This window comes from Syngnathoides biaculeatus, chromosome 18 (assembly GCF_019802595.1).
Source record: "Syngnathoides biaculeatus isolate LvHL_M chromosome 18, ASM1980259v1, whole genome shotgun sequence".
Lineage (NCBI taxonomy): Eukaryota > Metazoa > Chordata > Actinopteri > Syngnathiformes > Syngnathidae > Syngnathoides > Syngnathoides biaculeatus.
The window spans coordinates 6,420,987-6,441,889 of NC_084657.1; the positions used below are offsets into that span (position 1 = coordinate 6,420,987).

Below are 20,903 nucleotides of genomic sequence, written 5' to 3' on the forward strand. Positions count from 1 at the left end.
CTCTCCATGGCAACACTGCTGTAAATTTCAGGCTGAAAAATGGAACGGATTAGGCTATTTACATGTAAAATGCGCTTCTTTTTATGAAAACTTCACAAAATGGCTTCCGGAATGGATAATTTAAGTTTGAAGCCACGCAACGAGTTCACCAACCCGCTCTGCGTTGCACAGTTTGAGGCTGCAGATCGAACACAGCGTCCACCAGTTGGCGCTGTGGCTCCTCCTCCTCTTTTGCTCCACAAAGTTCCTCCTCGCAAGCCACCGTCCTCCTTTCGGCACATTTTCAAACACTGATCACGACACTTTCCAGTCTAATGTTGGAGGGATGAGAAAAGCAAGAGACTGCACAGCAGTGGAATAAAACCAGAGGGTCCAAAATCAAACCAGTGCGGATGAATGAAGTCGTTGTAGCTCGACCAACAGAAAGGAGGAAAATGAAATGAATAATAGTGAAAATAATGGGATGGTCTTTGTCAATTTGTAGGGGGAGGAGGAACAGCATCACCTTGTTTGCATGCGGTCGTAATATAGTGCGCAATGGTATGGATTTAAGTGGAGGCAGGAAGGGCTGTAATTCGGCGCCTTTGCGATGTTGGCGCGAGAGAACAATTGCCAGTTAAAAAGTAGGAAACAGGAAGTCATTGAGCGAGGCAGGGCCATTTATTTCTTTTAATCAAAATATTGAGCAAATAGCTTTTCAGTTTGTGGCCACAACATGATACTAACAACTGGATGTCATGACAAATCACAAATTCTTTTCTACGGTTGATTAAGATTCAATACACGGCGAAAGAAGATCCGTCAATCTATTGGATCGACATGGCCCATGTGACCAAAAATCACAAGCATCTGACAACATTTTGATGTAAATGTTGAAAATCAACACAATTTACATTCAATCTAAACCAGGGGTGTCCAAACTTTTTGCAAAGAGGGCCAGATTTGGTAAGGTGAAAATCTGTGGGGGCCGACTATTTAGCCTGACATTCTTTGAACCATTAACATTAAATACAAATTAACTTTTTGGGATTTTTTTTAATTTAATTACAAATGGCATACTTTTACTTTTACATTTTTTTTTACATTTAGGTTTTTACCGAAATCACAAACCACAAAAAATTAAGAAAACTATAAAGGATATCTAAGTTCATGTGAAACATTACATATTATTCACTATTATATGCTCACTGTAGGAAAAGTGCTGAAAACAAAACAATGATCACTGCATATTCAAACTGTGATTTTGACCATCACAAAAAAATTAATTAACTGAGATTTAAGAATTTATTCAACTCAGAGGACTTAACAAAGGTCTTGCCTGCACTAATGTGAAGGGTGATACTGGGATCTTGACTGCAGTATGTAGTCCATGTCTGGCTCAAGAGCAGTGGTTTTGATGCGCAAGACGTCACGCAGGTGAGAGTCACTCAGTCTCGTCCTCATGCGGCTCTTGTTAATGTTCATAACGGAGAATGTCTTCTCGCACATGTATGTGGAGCCAAACAAGCTCAGCATTTTCTTAGCAAATGTCCGAATTGCTTGGAACCTGCCTTCATCCAGCTGGCGGTAGAAGTTGACAAGAGGGAGCTGTTGGTGCCGACTGCGATGCTCGGCGTCACACTGCAGCTCAATGAGCTCCAGTTGCAGGTGGTCTGGAGCGTCATCAGGGTCCACGGAGAAAGGAGAGGAAAAAAGCGTGATCTCCTTTTCAATAGCTGCAAAGTCCCGAAAGCGCTGCTGAAACTCCTCAACCAGAGATGAGATGTCTGCTGCATACTTTGTCATTTGCGCACTGATATTGATCTGTGGGAAACTGGTCACAATTTCCTGCAGCGACGGGAAATGTGCGGTATTGGGCTGCGCATGTGACAGGTGTCTTTGGAAAAGTAGCAGCTTGGTCCGAAAGGCTTTGATGTGTGAATACAGTTGGCTTACCACTGCATTTTGCCCTTGAAGGCTTGTGTTCAGCGCATTCAGATGTCGCGTTATGTCAACTAAAAATCCCAAATCAGCCAGCCAAACAGGATCATTTAATTGTGGCATGGGTTGTCCCTTTTTAGTCAACAATTGTCCAATTTCCTCCCTGAGAGAGAAGAAGCGCTGCAGCGCAGACCCCCGACTGAGCCACCTTACGTCGGTGTGATACAAAACATCTCCGTATTCAGCCTGGATGTCGAGAGGAAACTGTTGAAACTGGCGGTGGCACAGCGCTTTGGAGCGAATATAATTAATAGTCTTTATCACCGGTTTCATAACATTATCATATTTCATATATTTGGCACAGAGAACTTCTTGATGAATAATACAGTGGAGTTTAATAGCGCTGCCTCCTTCTTCGCTGACTTTGTTACAGACAAGGCTTGATAATCCACTCCGCTCGCCAGCCATGGCAGGTGCGCCGTCCGTAATAATCCCGGTGACTTTATTCCACTGTAGTTTCATGTCATCTACGGTGGAACAAACAGAAACAAATAAATCCGTTCCTCTTGTTTGGCCCTTCAGACTCTGGAGGTCCAGAAGCTCTTCACTCACGTTCATGTCATTGTCCACTCCTCTTAAAAAGATCAGTAACTGAGCGGTGTCGGACGCATCCGTGCTTTCATCGCACGCTAACGAGAAAAAGTCAAACTCAGTTCCTTTTGCCTCTAACTGTCTCTTAATATCTAATGAAACGTCTTCAATTCTCCGTACCACAGTATTACGAGCCAGGCAAATATTGGCAAACTCTTGCTTCTTCGCGGGACAAATTTTCTCAACCATTTTCATTACACAGTCTTTAATAAATTCACCCTCAGTGAAAGGTTTGCAGTGCTTTGCAATCAGCGTTGCCACTTCGTAGCTTGCCTTTGTGGCATTTTCATTTGACTCACGGACTCATGTGAAAAAGCTTTGCTGTGTCGTTAAAACAGCTTCCAGTTGCTTCACTTTTTCACCGCGTTTGTTCCCAGTTAGCTTGTCGTAGCTAGCATGTTTCGTCTGGTAGTGCCTCTTGATGTTGAATTCCTTGAAAACAGCCACAGTCTCTTGGCAAATTAGGCAGACACAGTTGTTTCGTATTTCAGTGAAAAAATACTCAAATTTCCACTTGTCCTGGAAGCGGCGGCCCTCGCGGTCAACTTTCCTTTTTTTGTTTACAGAGGCCATGTTAGAAATGGGCTGGGCTGAAACGATCACGCAAGGTCAAGGGTCACGGCGGCCAGAGTGCGGCCACAGGGCTACTGCCATCTTCTGGTGAAATGAAAAATATGAAAAATAGCTTTTTGTACACATGTATTTTATACTGTGGTTAACAGTGCTGGCGGGCCGCATATTATTGATTTCATGATAGAGGCTGCGGGCCGGTAAAAATTTGTCCACGGGCCGCAATTGGCCCGGGGGCCAGACTTTGGACATGTCTGCTCTAACAGTTCTGAGGAGCGGGATTCAAAACCCGGCCCCTGCCTGTATGGAAATTCCAAAAACATTCAAGCATTCATTGAAGACTCAAAATTCCTCTGAGGTGTGATTGTGAGTGCGACTGTTGTCTGTCTCCATGTGCCCTGCCCTGATTGGCTGGCAACCAGTTCAGGGTGTACCCTGCCCGTCATGTTTAGCTTCTTCCATTTTCTCATGATTGCTCCAACAGTGGACCTTTTTTCACCAAGCTGCTTGGCAATTTCTCTCACACAGGTACATCTGATTCAGGATAATACATGGACTTTTAAAGGCGGACTAACAGGTCTTTGAGGGTCAGAATTCTCGCTGCTAGACAGGTGTTCAAATACTTATCTGCATCTGTATCACACAAATAAATGGTTAAAAAACATACATTGTGATTTCTAGATTTTTCTTTTGAGATTATCTCTCTCACAGTTGACATGCACCTACGATGAAAATTTCAGAGCCCTCCATGATTTCTAAGTCGGATAACTTGCAAAATGGCAGGGTGTACAAATGCTTATTTTCTTCACGGTAAATGTTGGACGTGTGCCTATTCAGGGGAATCCAATGACTTGCGTGTGTGCCTGCAGACTTCTATGTCGTCCGGCAAGACTGGTGCATCGATGCACGCATTGAACTCATTTCACCCAAAAAGTTGAATCCAGGCCTTTTGGTTGAAAAACACAAATTCCGACTTGTTGGCCATGTAGGACATCACTTTGGTTTTTATTTTCCACAATATAGGAGATGTACAGTTGCGGTAGAGTTCTGCATTCAGAAGATTCACATACTGGAAATTGAACCTGGCCGTCCAGGGTGAAACAAGAATCGCAAGACCATATGAGACACGATGTTTCTTAAACTTTTTTTTTTTAATTCTTTATTTTCTTTCAAGCGTCAGCCAATCATATTAACAGTATTGAGATTTCAGTCACATCGGGGTAAATAGGAGCAAATGAAAAACAGTAATACTGAAAGGGATATTAGATGGGGCACTTTTGCTGTACAAAACACTGATTTCTCTCAGTTTTTTTTAACCAACTGTGTTGGGAACTTTCAGCATGTAAATCAAAGACTAAACTACAGAGTCCTGTCAACATTCCCATACCAAGAGTTGAACCCGGGCCACCTGGGTGAAAACCAGGAATCCTGACAGCTAGACCACATGGGACACATGTTGCTACACCAAAAATTCTTCGCAGTTTTCATTACATACATTACATAAGACGGGCCAGAAGAATCCCAATGAAAACTAGAAATCCAAACTTCCAAACCAAATGGAAAATCTGTGGAGGTCCCTGCCACTTATTATTTCTGAAATAGATTTCTTTTTTCCCAGGCCCAATATGTTGGAAACATTCTGCATGATGAAAGCCGAAATGGTGGAATACAGGACTTATTCTCACACAGTGCTCCTGCGGGAAAAGCAGAAATCCGAGCCACTTGATCATGTGAGAAGTGTCTTTTTTTTTGTTTTTTTTTTCCCAACAAATATCGCCCCCATGCTTAGATGGCAATTTTCCACATGAATGTTCACGCCAAATAGGTGGATTGCAAGGGGGGCGAGATTGCTGTCATGTTAAAAGTCGGAGCTCGTTCGCTGGGTGAAGATCTCTTCCATGATATTGGAACTCAGTTCATGAAAGCTTTGCAGGTGGCAAAGTCTAAATGACGGAATTTAGTAATAAGAATAAGTAAAATTCCCATAACAGGAGTTCAACCGAGGCCACCAGGGTGAAAAGCGGAAATCATGACAACTTGAACAGATGGCATTTATTGAGGTGTGACTTCAATTTCATTTCAGAAATTTTCCTCACTTTATTTTAAGCACATCGCTGCATGCATTGAGCTCATCTAATCAAAACTGGTGCGGGGACCACTTTAACCAAATTTCTCACTTATGATTTGCTCTTCCTTTTATTTATCTTCTTGCCTGCCAGAAAATAGACCAAGTACTCTCCTGCCTGTCTCTCTGATCACCTTGGGTGTTGTGGTCCAGTCTTTTGAGAGCACCTCCTGTCGACCAACAGCCTGTCTCACCTCTTTGTGAGAAGCCACACAACACTCTTCCTGTCTCAGCTTCTACCACATGGTTCTTTGTTCTGCCTTTGTCTTATTATTCTCCCTCCGCTCCACCAAAGTCATTTTTCACACCACCATCCGATGCTGTTCCCTGCCACGACCTGACAGGTCACCTCCTTCAGATGACTTCTTCTGCGCAATATGTAATCCACCTGCGTGCACCCTATGTTCCTGCCTCTTCTGGAAGAAACTGTTCATGACAGCCATTTCCATCTTTTTTCACCAAGTCTAAAACCATCTGTCCATCATGTTTCTTAACCTCATGCTGGACTTTCCCTTTATTTCTTCATCACTCCTGCTTCTTTCACCAACATGTCCATTACAATCTCAACCAATCACAACTCTCTCTGTGTCTAAGATGCCCACAACAACTTCATCGAGTTCCTTCCAGGATTTCTCTTTCACCTCTTGGTCACATCCTACTTGTGGGGCACAGCGACTCATGACATTTATACACTCCATCTCCATGGCAATTGGGATGCGGTCAAATGAAAGGAGCAAGCTTGTACCGTGCAGGTTCCACAAGATCACAAGTGTGTATGTGTGAAACTCCATACAGGTCTCTCTGGCTCAGTTGATAAAGCATGAGACTATTAATCTCAGGGTCGTGGAATTTTACCCCATGTGGGGAGATAGATTTTCAGATCCAATGTTATCTATAATATGACTACATGACACTCAAATTCAAGTTTCAACCTCACCAATTCATTTGATAATCTCCAAGACATTCTCAAATATCTGCCCTTAAAAATAACCCTCCTCCATTTCTCTTCCCTTTGACGACAAGGTAAACTCATCGAAATCTGCATTCGACCCACAGCAACTGAATTTCCCCTGGCACCCTGCAGGTTTACGGTGCCAGGCGCGCACTGGGTTAAGGCGGTATAGCCAGCGGATATGGATTGATTTAGATGAAAATATAAATTCATCCATCCATTTTCTTCACCGCTTATCCTCACAAGGGTCGGGGGGAGTGCTTGAGCTAATCCCAGATGTCATCAGGCAGTAGGCGGGGTACACCCTGAACTGGTTGCAGGGAACGTCAAGACAAACAGCTGCACTCACGATGACACCTAGGGGCAATTTTAGAGTGTCCAATTAATTTTGCAATTTTTAGAAAGTGGGAGGAGTGCCTGGAAGAAACCAATGCAGGCACAGGGAGAACATGCAAACTCCAAACAGGTGGGTCTGGGATTGAACCCGGAACCTCGGAACTGTGAATCCAACGCTTTACCAGCTGATCCACCGTGCCGCCAAAAACTTAGACTTGTTATGCAAAGTTTTAAAATGGAAGCACGCCCCAACAATAGAGTGCATTTATCCTGCTGTGGGAGTAGCTGAGAATTTGCATTGTATTGGTTTAGTGAGACAAGGTCAAACATCAGTCCATCCCAAACATTGTTCATGTTTACATACTTGTTAAAACCCATTCAATAACTAATATTTCCTGACCTGGAATCAAACGCAGGCAGCAACAGTGAGAGAAATGAATTCTAACCACTAGTCCATCAGGGAATGACTTGTGTGCTCGCGAGTGTCCATTTGGTGCATATCTGGCACGAGAAATGCTATGATTATGAAGGTGCATCTCCCATGGTGAGTCGCAACCTTTGCAGTCTGATTGTGCTCATCCCTTTGAATTCATAAAATATGAGAATCTTGACTGTGCAGTCTCCTGATTTCATGTCAAAACCAAAGTTTGATGTCTTAATGTATTGTATTTGATGACTATGTACTTGTTAAAAATTTATCGATTGTGAAGTTTGCAAGAGTCTACTCATGTAAAATACTGCTTGAATGCATTATATTATACGTGGCTCTTTCAGTATGACATTGTTGAGCAGGACACTGCTTTTGTGTGTACTGAATCTTTCGATTCAGTTCATGAAAAAGGTTCCTCCACCAAACTGTAAATTTTCACAAAATCATTCAAGTCCCACCTCATTGTTAATGATCCATCCGCGAACTTCACATTCACGGAAAGGTTACATGCGTTGTTGCCATGTAAAAGATGGTTAGCATGGAGAGGCTGCACAATTGCGTTGACTGGCTCCGAGTGCATGCTCAAATGCCCACAATCCTTTGCGGCAAAGCACTTGACAAACCCGAGAAATAACGAAAAGGCTGAGCATCTGTACGTGATTCGATTGTCTTTATGCATTTAAAGCTGAGACTCTTGGAATATATTTACTGTAGTTGAGGGGTTATCAATTGAATTATTATGAAAAAGTGGCGCTTTTAATTTGATGTGCTAATCAGTCATCCACCGTGTTGCCTCAACTGAACTCATTCTTGTTCATTCAACATTTTAAATCTCTTTCTGGTGAGGAGACAGATTCAAAACAAGATTGCACAGATCAGAAATTCTCACTGTTTGCTAGTTTGATTGCCTGAACAGGGACTTGAAGCCTGGACCCTCAGATTAAAAGTCTGATGCTCTACCAACTGAGCCACTCAGGCCACATGTTGTACCTTTTTCAATTTCAATTATTAGGATGTAAACACATAGCGGATTCCTTGACCACAATGCTCCTCCAAAATCCGAGCGTCCACTTCCCAGTGGCAGATAGGCAGATATATTTTTGCCTTATGAATGGAATGGAATGGAAACAACAACAACAACAACTCAAAGCTATGATGCTGTGCAATGGGAGGCAATGCAACCCTAAGATGACATTGTTTCTTCATAATGGCAAATACACTTTTTCAAAAATTGATGGTAAAATCCATTCATCCATCCATTTTCTGAGGCACATATCCTCACGAGGGTGGAGAAAGTTCTGGAGTCAATCCCCGCAGTCCTTGAGGATGAGCATGCTCCACCCTGAACAGGTTGCTAGCCAATCGCAGGGCACATGGAGACAGACAACAGTCGCACTCACAATCACACCTTGGGGCAATTTAATGAATGTTTTTGGAATGTGGCAGGAATCCCGAGTGCCCAGAGAAAACCCACAGAAGCCAACGCTTTACAACTGCGCCACCATGCTGCCTCTTGTTGGTTTTCTGATACTGGACTAATATCCTGTATGCACAACATATCAACCTTTCCCCTCATCATCATGTCAACCAACTCCTCAGCTTTTCCTCTTCTAGTCCCAACATTCAAAGTCCCTACACTCAGTTGGAGGGTCTGTGCATTCCTCTTCTTCTTCTGCCGATGAATCCGCTTTCCTCCTCTTCTTTGTCTTCGACACACAGTCGCTGAATTTCCACCGACGCCCTGCAGGTTAACCGTGCCGGGATGGGCATTGTTTACCCGGGCCACGACTTATCGGGTATGATATTCTTTAGATGAATGCTCATATTTGTTTGCCACAGTTTTATGACGGATGTCCTTCCAGACGTAACCCTCTGCATTTATCCGGGCTTGGGACCGGCCGACAGATTGCACTTGCTTGTGGCCCCGTAGGGCTGCATTGACAACATGAGACAGAACAACCTGAATTTCAAATTAGGCCGTGATCGCATATCATTTGAATATGACTCGAAACAATAGTGGAATATTGCCCTGGTAACTTCATTCCGTGTCAGAAGGGGCGTGTTCGTCTCCCATAGTAGGGTGCACCGCGTGTTTTCATTGGCGAATGTCTGGGTGATGTCACGAACAGAGGATCCAGCCAATATGGCGACCACTTGGATGTCGTAGAATGACACTTCTGCAACTTTGCGCAGGAATGACACGCCCTCTGCTCACATTTATTTTTTCGTATAGACATTGAAGTTAATAATGTTATATGTATTTTTCATTACAATGTTTATTTTAGGATGTTTATTGGGATGACAAACCTTTAAAGACATCAGACATAACAACCTGAATTTCAAATTTCAGCCTTATCACGCGATTTTATAATCTGTTCACTTCCAAGACGTTCTCAAATATTCTTCCTTTAAAACAACCCCTACTCCCACTCCATTTCTCTTCCCATCTACATACACCATGTTCAATTAGTCGAAAGCCGTGTTCGAGCTACAGGACTTGAATTTTCAGCAGCGACCTGCAGGTTTACAGTGGATGGCGTGGATGTGGTAAACACAGGAGAACATGCGGTATGGATGAAAACGTATGTTTGTTTGGCTAAGCTTCAAACTCGTCACCTTCACCGACATTCATTTATCCTGCTGTGTGACCAGTCAACCATTTACACTGAGTTGGTCTAGAAACAAACAAGATTCCCTGACCGGGAATCGAACCCGGGCCACAGAAGTGAGAGTGCTGAATCCTAACCACAAGACTTCTGTACATTACATGCTCCAGCATAACTCTGAACCACGTGAGGACAAGTGGTACACTTGCAATGCAAGAATTGTTGATTCTTGTTGTCTCCGAGACCTGATTTTGTGAATTACACTTTCAAAAAGTCATGCATACTTGTGTATGGGACAAATTATTTGAGATGTGAAAATAAGCAGGTTTAGTTTGAAAAGAATGACCAAACCCTCAAATTGGGGGTGTGTAGGGTAGGACTTTATGGCATTTTCTTACATCAATTTTCTTTGTGTTTTAAGCACAGAACTCCAAAAATCCAACAACTCGATCGTATCAGCTTTGTTTGTCAGAGATCAAAGCTATTCAAAGTCTCAGCAGACCTTAACTCTCTGATTAAACCCCACTTTTTCATGGTGTGCTTAGGGTTCAAATGACTGTGTCAGTGTCACACACGGCCAAAGTCTGAAGCATCCAACCATTTTCTGTGCCGCTTATCCTCACCAGGGTTGCGGGAGTGCTGGAGCCTTTCTCAGCTGTTAACGGGCAGGAGGCGAGGTACTCCCTGGACTAGTTGCCAGCAAATTAGAGGGCACAGGGAGACAGACAACCAATCGCACTCACAATCACACCTCAGGACAATTCAGAGTGTCCAATTAATGCATGTTTTTGGAAGATGAAGTGCCCGGAGAAAAGCCACGCAGGCACAGGGAGAACATGCAACCTCCACACAGGGAGGGCCGGGATTTAACCTGGGTCCTCAGAACTGTGAGACCAACGCTTTCCAGATGCACCACCATGCCACCCAAATTCTGAACCACCCTGGCATCGCTTTTGGCCTTTTGGCTAAGATTGTGGTGGCCTCCTGCCTACCTGAGTCCCAAACCGGAAATGGGAGTGGATTCCATTTATTTTAGGAGGTTACAAGATGTGTTTTGTAGCGGAATTGCTTTTTGATTGTATTTATTTCTTGTTTTAGGTAGAGTCAGCAAAGGTAAGTTGTTTTATTGTCTGTATGCGGTTAATACATGAGACTATGCGGTATGGATGAAAACTTACATTTGTTTGGCAAATTTCGTTCCAAACATTTGTTCACACTTGGCTAGAACCAAACAACATTCCCTGACTGGGAAACAAACCCAGGCCACAGCAGTGAGAGTGCTGAATCCTCACCACTAGATCATCAGGGACTTCAGATGGTTTTATGCTCCAGCATGCCTGTGAACCATGTGAGGATAAGCGGTACAACTGCTGAATGGATAAAGCATTGCAAGAATTGTCGATTGTTGTTGTGTCTGTGACCTGATTTTGTGAATTACACTTTCAAAAAGTCATGCATAGTTACTGCACATATTATTTGATATGTGAACAGATGAGCGGGTTGAGTTTGAAAAGAATGACCAAACCCTCAAAGTGTGGGTATGTAGGGGTGTTATTTAGAGCATTTTCTTCCAGGGATTTTCTGGGGGTCTGTGCCTCCATACCAGTAAGTTTCTGGAGTTCCAGATGGCATCTGTGAAGGTGTCAACGGTGAGCCAGTGCCTCTCAAACTCCTCCTTTGTATGCCTTGACTGGCTCACCCCACAGAGCACGAATTGCTCATTTAGGACCTCCCTTGATGGTAAGTCTGGGAATTGAAGGTGGCTGGGTGTCGCCCACAGGTCTACGACAGAACTGCACTCCCAGAAGAGATGACTCACTGACTCAGGGGCGCCACAACCTTGTCGGGGTCATGTTGAGTGCGCTGACATACCTCGGCCTGACAAGGAGGACTTCATGGGCAGCCATCATGACAGGTCCCCCAATGTAACAGTTACCTGGCTTTTGTAGGATGTTAGTAGATCAAAAGCCCCAAAAAGCACAGTTGCGTGCGTCTCTGTGGCGCAATTGGTTAGCGCGTTCGGCTGTTAACTGAGAGGTTGGTGGTTCGAGCCCACCCAGGGACGTCTCCAAAATGTAACGTTCGCCTGCCTTTTGTTGGATGTTAATAGATCAAAAGCCCCAAAAAGCACAGTTAAGCGTGTCTCTGTGGCGCAATTGCTTATTGTGTTGGGCTGTTAACTGAGGGGTTGGGGGTTTGATCCCACTTCCGGACGATTCCCCAAGTGTAAAAGCTAAACTGTCAATTTACCTCTCCATTGTTACCCTCACCTCACAAAAGAGATAAAACAAATGAGAGATAAAAGAGATGAGAGAGGAAACAATTGTCATCACTCACTCAACTTTATATAGTGTTCCCTTGTTATTTGCGAGGGTTGCACTTCTTTTATGTCCCAAATACAATTATTTCTCTGCAGCCTGAGCTTTTTTTTTTTTTCATCGCATCATAGGCAGGTGGCAACAAAGCAAAAAATCGAATCATTTCAGAAACTGATTTGGTTCAGTTCCTTTACTAAAAAGATTCTTTCTTCAGAACATCCAACATAAAATGAATCCTCTACGAAATAGCATAGTCATCTGACGGATGGGGCGAAAGCTTTTCCCCCCATGCCAAAGCCGGAGGCTCCATAGCTCAGTGGTTAGAGCATTGGTCTAGTCAACGAGGGGTCGAGAGTTAGAGTCTCACTGGAACCTCTAAATAACATGAGCTACAAATTCTGCTTTTTTCAAGCACATAATGAAAACTTTGATTGGTTCCCCTGCATGGTGGCTCAAAAACCACCTTCTCCTTTTGGCTTTCTGTTCAGCTTGTATGTTTGTTGTTAAGAAAAATGTCAATTATCTCTGTATTGCCCTTAGATGTGATTGTGTGTGTGGCTGTTTGTCTTTATGTGCGCTGCGATTGGCTGGCAACCAGTTCACGGTGTACCGCGCCTCCTGCCTTTTGACAGCTGGGATAGGCTCCAGCATTTCCCGTGACCCTTGTGAGGACAAGCGCGAAAGAAATGGATGGATGGATGGATGGATGGATGGATGGATGGATGGATGGATGGATGAAAAAGCTCAGTGAGGAGGATTAAGGTCTGACCTTAGAAAGTAAGAGAGAAAGGTCGACTTCAAAGGAATTCCATGACTTATTTGGTGCTGGCTCAGTCAGCCATGTCATGGGTGACCACCAGGGTTTATCACCAGGCTACAAGGCTGGAGGAATAATTGTGAATATAATTATCATACATCTGCTTCCAATAAAAAAAATGCATTGCTCTGCTCTAGATAAAGTGGCACCAGCTTAACAGGAGATAGATAAGCCATCGATGGTGAGTACGAAACACACTCACTCATGAGGAATGAGTGCATTTGCGCAACTGAGTAACTGCGGCAGAACCAAACGTCAAGAATACTAGTCCCTATCGAGTAAACAAATTAGTCGATAAAACAGAGAAAAGGACAACGTATGTCCTGTCCATACTTGAGCTCCATGAAACGTGTACTCCCGGGCCATAGTTTGCCCACCCCTGGACGATTGGCACCTCCAAAAGTGATCTTGCACAAGTTTTTTAAGGTACGAGCAATCATTTAGATGATTTGCTTTTACTTTGACTTCCTGGTGTAAACTTCATCCAACCTTTATATGAGTCAATTCACTTCACAATAGGCAGCAGTTTGGAAAACAGTGAACAATTCATCCCAAGAAAAAAAAATGGTGCACAACAGTTCAACTCTTCAATGTTCCAATTAATTTAGTTTTTTCTTGAAGGAACTGAATAGAAAAAATTCTGACACGTGTTTGATTCATGTATAGACCAATAAATATCCTGGTTCAATTTAGAATGGCTAAAGTTAACTGTCAGCCCGCTCTACATTCTCATTTGCTGACTCTCACGTCAATCACCAGACCATCCTCAACCTTTAAAAGACAGATTGAAAGGCAAAGATACTATGGTGTGAAATGTGAGCATGTTGACCCTAAGAGGAGATGTTGTATCCATCCATTCATCCATCCATCCATTTTCTTTGCCACTTATCCTCACAAGTGTCACTGGACTGTTGAAGGCTGTCAGAGCTGTCTTCAGGCAGATGGCGGGGTTCACCCTGAACTGGTTACTCAAAATCACATCTTGGGGCAATTTAGAGGTTCCATGGAATGCATGTTTTTGGGATGTGGGAGGAAACTGGCCTGCCCAGAGAAAACCCACGCAGGTACAGGGAGAACATGCAAACTCCACACAGGTGGGGCTGGACTTTGATCCCAGGTCCGCAGAACTGTGAGGCCAACACTCAACAGCTGCGCCACCTTGCCGCCTCTCTCTTAAATAGTTGCAAAAAAACAAACAAACTGAAATCATGCATTAATTTGCTTGGTGACGTTGGACTGCTTTTATTTTGAACACTACTGCATATAAGTTGCATCACAATGGTTCAAAATGGGATTGTGTGGAGATCGAGATTTGGAAAGTGAGACTGAGAGTATTGTGGCAAGTTTGATGACTACCAACAATAAGCATCATTTTTAAGTTTGGGATCACTTTGATCTCATACAAACCAAATAATGTTTCATGCAGTGTTTGGCATATGTATAATGTGTTCTTAATTGAATTGTTGTTTTTAATCTTTAAATGGGTTGTAGATTAACAATTGCGAATAGGCATGGTGTTTGCTTCGCACACAGAAGTTGACTTATTCCACATATGCTGAGACATTTGCATGCTAGCGAATATGAAGTAGAGACCCAGCAAACCAGGTTTCCTGTGCAGACTGGAAATGCTTAAGTGGCAGTAAGATATGTGTGTGTATGTTGTGCATGTGCAGTAGAAGTGAGTTGAGGAAATGGGCCACTACCAAAGAAGAGACAAGTTTTTGGACATTTGGTGAATCATTTCATAAATGTCATCCACTCCTAAAGCCAGTCGCCCAACGTGGGGCTCGAACCCACAACCCTGAGATTAAGAGTCTCACGCTCTACCGACTGAGCTAGCCGGGCATGTTAATTCAACTTCATTTGACACCATCCCAATTACCATGGCGATGGAGTGTATAAATGCACACACACATCATCCTCTTTTGACTTACACGCATACAGAGGCACACTCACCACTCACACACATCCATAAACATACACGTCGAGTGAGTGAAAACATGAGAATCCACCAGGTCACATGCCAAAATGCTAACATGCTCAGAAGGTATAATGGAGGAGCTGGGCCAGACGATCCATGTCGACCCACCCAGGCATCCAGCAGACGTTGATCTGACGAGAACAATCATAACAGCTGGCTACCCAGTGAGTCATATGTTACAAAAACGAAACGAAACGAAGGGACTGGAGACCATTGTCAATCAACCGACGTAACAGAGCTCTGTCCCAGGAGTGGCAAGGAAGAAAAAAAAAAGCCTCCAGATCCAATGATCACCACAAGAGTTTCATCCACTCCATACAAGGTGAGATTGTAGTAAAGGAATGACTTGGCTGGGAATGAAACCCAGGTCACCTGTTTGTAAGGCAGCTATATTAACCACTACACCACCAATGCCCTAGTACTTTTCAGACTGCTATGAAGATGACGTCCAAGTTTCGGTTTCATGCCTTGGTATAAAACACATCCATCCATTTTCCAATTTGTTCTGCCAAGAGTTACTGGAGTGCTCTCGTCTTTCCCAGCAAACTTTGGGCTAAAGGCGGAAATTGTTGATCTTCTTGATCGACAGTTTAATTCCGACCCAGCCTCTTACATTGTTTCGGTGGAGTGTTGGTGCAAAGTCCTGCAGGTTCTCCTTTCACCCTCGCCAGTCAACAAATTTAGACAGACAGCTTTTGTGACAGGTTGTCGAGACAACGTGTGATTGTGTTGTGGTGAGTACTCTACGTTGTGGCTGCAGCAACCCCACTTCAGTTCTGGGTCCTGGCAGGAATGCATCCCTGCAGTTGCACTTTTTTAGTACTGCTGCTTTTGAACAGTGCGTGTGAGTAACAATAATAGACATGGGCTAGCAGACAGGTTCTGTCCACCACTGGGCTATTGGCGTAATGGAAAGCGCGTCTGACTTCGAATCAGAAGATTCTGTGTTCGACTCCTTGCTAGCTCGATTTCAGCTTATTTTTAAACCAATTTCATTACGGTTTGTTCGACATGTTGACTCTGGAGTTGAAATGAAGGCCATCACATTTGTACAGTCATTATTCATCTACAACTCTAGAGTTCATTTTTTTAAAAAAAGGCCCTCAAATTCCAAATAACTAAATTGTGGTGGGCTGCAGAGGAGCTACCTTGGGTCTCCCCTGTCGTCTACTCCATTTTCACTCATGAGTTGTTTGGATAAAGCAAAAGTGCAAATTTGTGCTGATCCTTCGACACCACATTTATGGAGGAAATAATATTTTAGAACTAGCCAAGGTTCGAATTTCTGAGTTGGATTTAGCCTTCGATTGGATGTGAAATAAATGTAGATCAAAAATCTCAAACATGAAAAATCGATTGTTCTGGGATCAAGTCGAAAATTGTTTTCTTTACTTAGAATTAAGATGAAGTTGTCGGATGAATGTACTGTATAGAACCAGTAGATAAGATAAAGTTTTTAGTTGTAAAAGGAAGTCAGTTTGAACTGGGCAGAGTATATCGACAGAATAATTAAGAAAATGGTTACTGACATTTTATGGTGGGAAGATGCCGAATTTATTTAAAAAAAAAAAGGCTCTCAAATTCCAAAGAGCTAAATTGTGGTGGGCTGCAGAGGAGCTACCTTTGTCATCTCTATTGTTTTCTTTAATCAACTGACATCCTTCAAAAGCCAGGTAAATATTACATTGGGGAGACGTCACTGGGTGGGATCGAACCATCAACCTCTCAGTTAACAGCCGAACACACTAACCGATTGCACCAAAGAGACATAATTTTCAGTGCTTTTGGTCTCCTAACATCCTTCAAAACCCAGTAAATATTGCATTGTGGAGATGTCAATTGGTGGGCTCAAACCACCAACCTCTCTCGGGACATTGCACGTTGCGGGTGATCATTTGAGAACAACTGGAGAATGCTTCATTGACTTCATGCCAAACATCGCCAAAGCTGTCATGCGCAATAAGCCTCACTAGGTGGCAGTATTGTATTGAAAAGGACATCCAACTGTTGGAAAAGGAAGTCTTGTCAGTTCCAGTGGAACATCGAGATTCGATTTAAGGTGAAGATGTTTGTTGTCTCCCGATGTTCCACTGCTTTCTTGGTTTCAATTTACTACCTCACTTAAAACTCAAAATTAAAATAGAAAGCATAATTTTTAATGCATTATGTTAAGGTTTGCCCGATGTGTGTGTGTGTGGTTGTTCTCGTGATCGTGATGACACCGTCCCTTGATTTAGCGTGACCGGGTGTGACTTGCGTGCTCGCACCATTTTGTCACATACTTACCTGGCAGGGGAGATACCATGATCAAGAAGGTTGTTCTCCCAGGGTGAGGCTCAACCAGTGCACTTGGGTTGTGCTGACCTCTGCAAATTCCCCAAATGTGGGAATCTCGACTGCACAATTTCTGGTAGTGGGTGACTGCGTCCGCGCTCTCCCCTGATCTCATGTCAATACCAATGTTAAAAAACTAGATGAATTTAGCCAGTCATCCGGCAGAAGGCAGAGTACACCCCGGACTGACTGCCAGCCATACTCACAATCATACCTCTTCGCAATCGAGTTGCTTTAGTATCCAATTAATGTCCCATATTTTTGTTATCTGGGAGGAAACTCACGCAGGCACGGGGAGAACATACACACAGACGGGGCTGGGAGTGAACCTCAGAATTTTGAGGCCATCGCTGGATCACCGTGCCACCCCAAAGTGAACTGAAATTGCTATTTTAATGATGATTTCAGTTATTAGAAGAAAAGAATATTCAAAGTTACTTGGATGTGTGACAAAGTAATGCCCGTGAAACGAAATAACTAGTTGGGCCACCCTCGGGAGCAACAACTGAACTCATTTTCCATAACTGGAAATTCGTCTTTACGTGTCTCTGGAGATATTTTTCTTCTTTCTTATAGAGTTGTCTTAATTCAACATGAACAGCTTTTTTAAGATCATGCCAATACATTTAATTGAAATCAAGACTGACTGACTAAACCACTCACAACATTATTTTTGTCTTTAAAGGTGTTCAGAAGTTACTGTAATTTTTTTGTCTGTTTTGGATCATTGTCCTGCTGCAGAACCCAAGTGGGCTTCAATTTGAGATCACAAGCTGATGGGTGAATATTCACCACCAGCCTTTTCTTGTAAAGAGCAGAATTCATGGTTCTGCGTTTAACAGTAATCCCTGAACTTCTCTCCTCCAAACTTCTCCAGCTCAGCGTCTCGCCAGCCATTTCTACAGATCTACAACTTCCTCAAGGGCAGGACACAGCAGGTGAGGCTGGAGGACACCACCTCATCCACATTCACTATCTATGACTATTAACTGAGGAAAGGGAGGCTTGCAGTTCTTTTAAAGTTGTCTTGAGTTCCTTTGTGGCATCCTGGATCGCCATTGCTGTTTTTTAGGTAATCTTTGTAGGCCGGCCACTTTTGGGAAGGTTTACCACTGTTCCATGATTTTTCCATTTGAGGATAGTTGCTCTTGCTTTGGTTCGCTGGACTCCTAAAGATTTAGAAAGGGCCTTTGAAACCCTTTCCAAACTTGTCGATATCAGTTCCTTTATTCACTTTACAGACAGGGCAAAGATACATTTTTGCAGAATAAATAAAATCACCATTAAAAACAACATTTTAAATTCACCTGTTAAATTGGTCAAATTACATTTGTTGGATGATTAAAGCGATGAAACAATGCAAAAAGAGCATTGGTCTTATAAACCAGGGGTCGTGAATTCAATTCTCACTGTGGCCTACTAGTTACATATGTGATCCCTTCCTGATTCTACTATGTGTTTGTACTCTATGTCAGTTTTGTTTACTCGCTCTGCATGTTTCCTCATTCTCCATTTGGCTCTCTGTTCTGCTGGTTGACATAATTTGGCTGCTTGTTTTTGTTGCTGTTTGAGAAAATGGGAATTTGCGCAAGTGTTAGAGCACTCGTTTTGCATGTGAGATGTCGCGGGATCAATGCCTGCACTCTCCATTTGACTTTTGGTTGTCTCCTGAAGTCGGGGCATGTTCTTTAGCAGGGACGCCAGGACTTCTTTCTTCTCATCCAAATCTTCTGGCGGATGAAACAACCGCAAAGTCAAAGAAATTGAACAGCGACCTCGGGTGCACCATCTGCACGTATGGACAGCCTTATACTTGAACATGGTGTTTGTGATGGAAAAAGTGTGATGAGTACAGAAGTCCAAAAACAGAAAACCATTCGCGTTCTGATGAAGGGGTTCGTTCCTTTCAATCACACCTTTCCAGATCTCATGTGACCGTTGAAGTCCCCCTGCAGAATGATGGAGTCCCCAGCAGGAGCGTTTTCTTGCACTCCCTCGAAGGACTCCAAAAAGGGTGGATACTCTGAAGTTCTGTTTGGTGCATAGGCGCAAACAACAGTTAGGACCCGTCCCCACTACCCGAAAGCGGTGGGAGGGTACCGTCTCGACCGCCGGGTGAACCCAAACGTACAGGCAGAGAACAGGGAAACCACACCTGCTTGGTGCCTCTCACCGTCGGCAACTCCAGAGTGGAAGAGAGTCCAAACCCTCTCAAGAGGACTGGTACCAGAGCTGGTCTAGAAATCACGACACCGTTTAGGTCCTGAATACATGAAAGAAATGCTTACGAAATAAAAACCCAGAAGAGCTCTGCAATCGACAGATTCTGGTCAAATAGTGGAGTGTAAAAATCAAGGCAAACATGATGAAGAAGCTTTTCGCTATGATGGTGCACGCAAATGGACACAGAGGTGATGCCAGCTTCATGTGTGAATGTACAAACTCCAAGCCTGAATAGGTTTTCTTCGGTTTCCTCCCACATCCCCTAAACATGCAACATGAATTGGACACTCTAAATTGCTCCGAGGTGTGATTGTGAGTGTGGCTGTTTGTCTCAATGTGCCCTGCAACAGGCTGGCAACCAGTTCAGGGTGTACCCCGCCTCCTGCCCGTTGACAGCTGGGATCGGCACCACCCCTCCCGCGACCCTCGTGAGGAGAAGCGGTTGAGGAAATGGATGGATGGATGTTGTTTTCAGGGAAACAAGGGAACCAGCTGAAGAGGAAGAGCCCTCGCTTAGCAGGTGAGGGGGAGTAGGTTTGATACCCACATTCTCCATTTGCCTTTCGGTTTTCTGTTGAATTCATTTTGAATTAATTTGGTAATTTTCTTTTCTTGTATTCTTGGCAAAACAGGGAAATTTGCTTGCTGAGCACATGAGATGGAGTGGGATTTGTTCCTGCAATCTCCTTTTGACTTTCAACTGTCTGTTGAAGTTTCTTCCACTTTTTGAAGAAGACCTCTCCCAGTTTCAAAATAAATATTCCACTCATTAAGCATTTTACTATGTAATGTTTGTGCTTGAGTCAAGGATCCCTGGACACATTTTACATACAGTAGATTTACATCAGAGTTCAGATGTTCAAATATTCTCTGAGCCCTGTGCACAAGAAAAAGACAAAAAACAGGCTTTACACTCCATACAATTATTTTTTGTCTCTTGAAGAAGACATCTTCGTTACTGGCTGACAAAGCCCATTTGTGTTCACTTTCACTTGACAAACAAACCCGTTCTTGTGAGGGTAAGTTGCCACAATTCTTGCAAGTGGCCAAGAATTTCTGGGTGATGTATCAACCATAACAAGCACCACATCATCAACACAAAGATTTCTTCCAGGCGTAGACCATCCTTGACATTCTTGAAGCTGTGTGAGGTATTCTTTCCACCAACGTTTCCAGAAGACATCAGCCAGATGCTGTACTTGCTTCCATCTGGGGTTCACATTTTGATCGTCCTTACAGAACAGTCCTGGCGGCAACTCTGGCTTGACCTTGAGCAACAGCAAATGATTAAGTGTCATCTCTCACCTTCATAGCTTGGCCTTTCACCGTGCAATATCGACCCAATCAATAAATAATGTCATTTGCACTCACTGTCTCATTAAACATTCTGACAATGACAGTTTTAGCTGCATTATCCGTCAGTTTTTCACATTGAATGTTGAAAACTGGGTTTTTGCAAGAGGCTGGCTGCTGGCCAGCCGTCCTCGAGGAGGAGACATGCTCCACCCTGAACATGTTGCTAGCCAATCGCAGGGCACATGGAGACGGACAAAAGGCGAACTCACAATCACACTTGGGGGCAATTTAGGGTATCCAATTAATACATGTTTTGGGGATGTGGGAGGAAACCAGAGTGCCCA

General features: G+C 43.5%; 1 long non-coding RNA gene and 5 other non-coding genes across 6 annotated transcripts; 3 read left to right on the forward strand and 3 right to left on the reverse strand.

Moving 5' to 3' along the window:
- Nucleotides 1–7,889: 7,889 nt before the first annotated feature.
- Nucleotides 7,890–7,962, reverse strand: trnak-uuu (transfer RNA lysine (anticodon UUU)). Its single transcript has one exon. It is a non-coding gene; the product is annotated as a tRNA-Lys (tRNA).
- A 2,865-nt stretch (nt 7,963–10,827) lies between these two features.
- Nucleotides 10,828–10,899, reverse strand: trnae-cuc (transfer RNA glutamic acid (anticodon CUC)). Its single transcript has one exon. It is a non-coding gene; the product is annotated as a tRNA-Glu (tRNA).
- A 682-nt stretch (nt 10,900–11,581) lies between these two features.
- trnan-guu (transfer RNA asparagine (anticodon GUU)) lies at nt 11,582–11,655 on the forward strand. The gene has a single exon. It is a non-coding gene; the product is annotated as a tRNA-Asn (tRNA).
- A 2,842-nt stretch (nt 11,656–14,497) lies between these two features.
- On the reverse strand, nt 14,498–14,570 carry trnak-cuu (transfer RNA lysine (anticodon CUU)). The gene has a single exon. It is a non-coding gene; the product is annotated as a tRNA-Lys (tRNA).
- Nucleotides 14,571–14,930: 360 nt separating this feature from the next.
- Nucleotides 14,931–20,030, forward strand: LOC133491337 (uncharacterized). The gene is made up of 4 exons (XR_009792388.1): nt 14,931–15,028; nt 17,918–17,978; nt 19,614–19,783; nt 19,896–20,030. It is a non-coding gene; the product is annotated as an uncharacterized LOC133491337 (long non-coding RNA).
- On the forward strand, nt 16,985–17,148 carry LOC133492341 (U1 spliceosomal RNA). Its single transcript, XR_009792624.1, has one exon. It is a non-coding gene; the product is annotated as a U1 spliceosomal RNA (small nuclear RNA).
- Nucleotides 20,031–20,903: the final 873 nt, after the last annotated feature.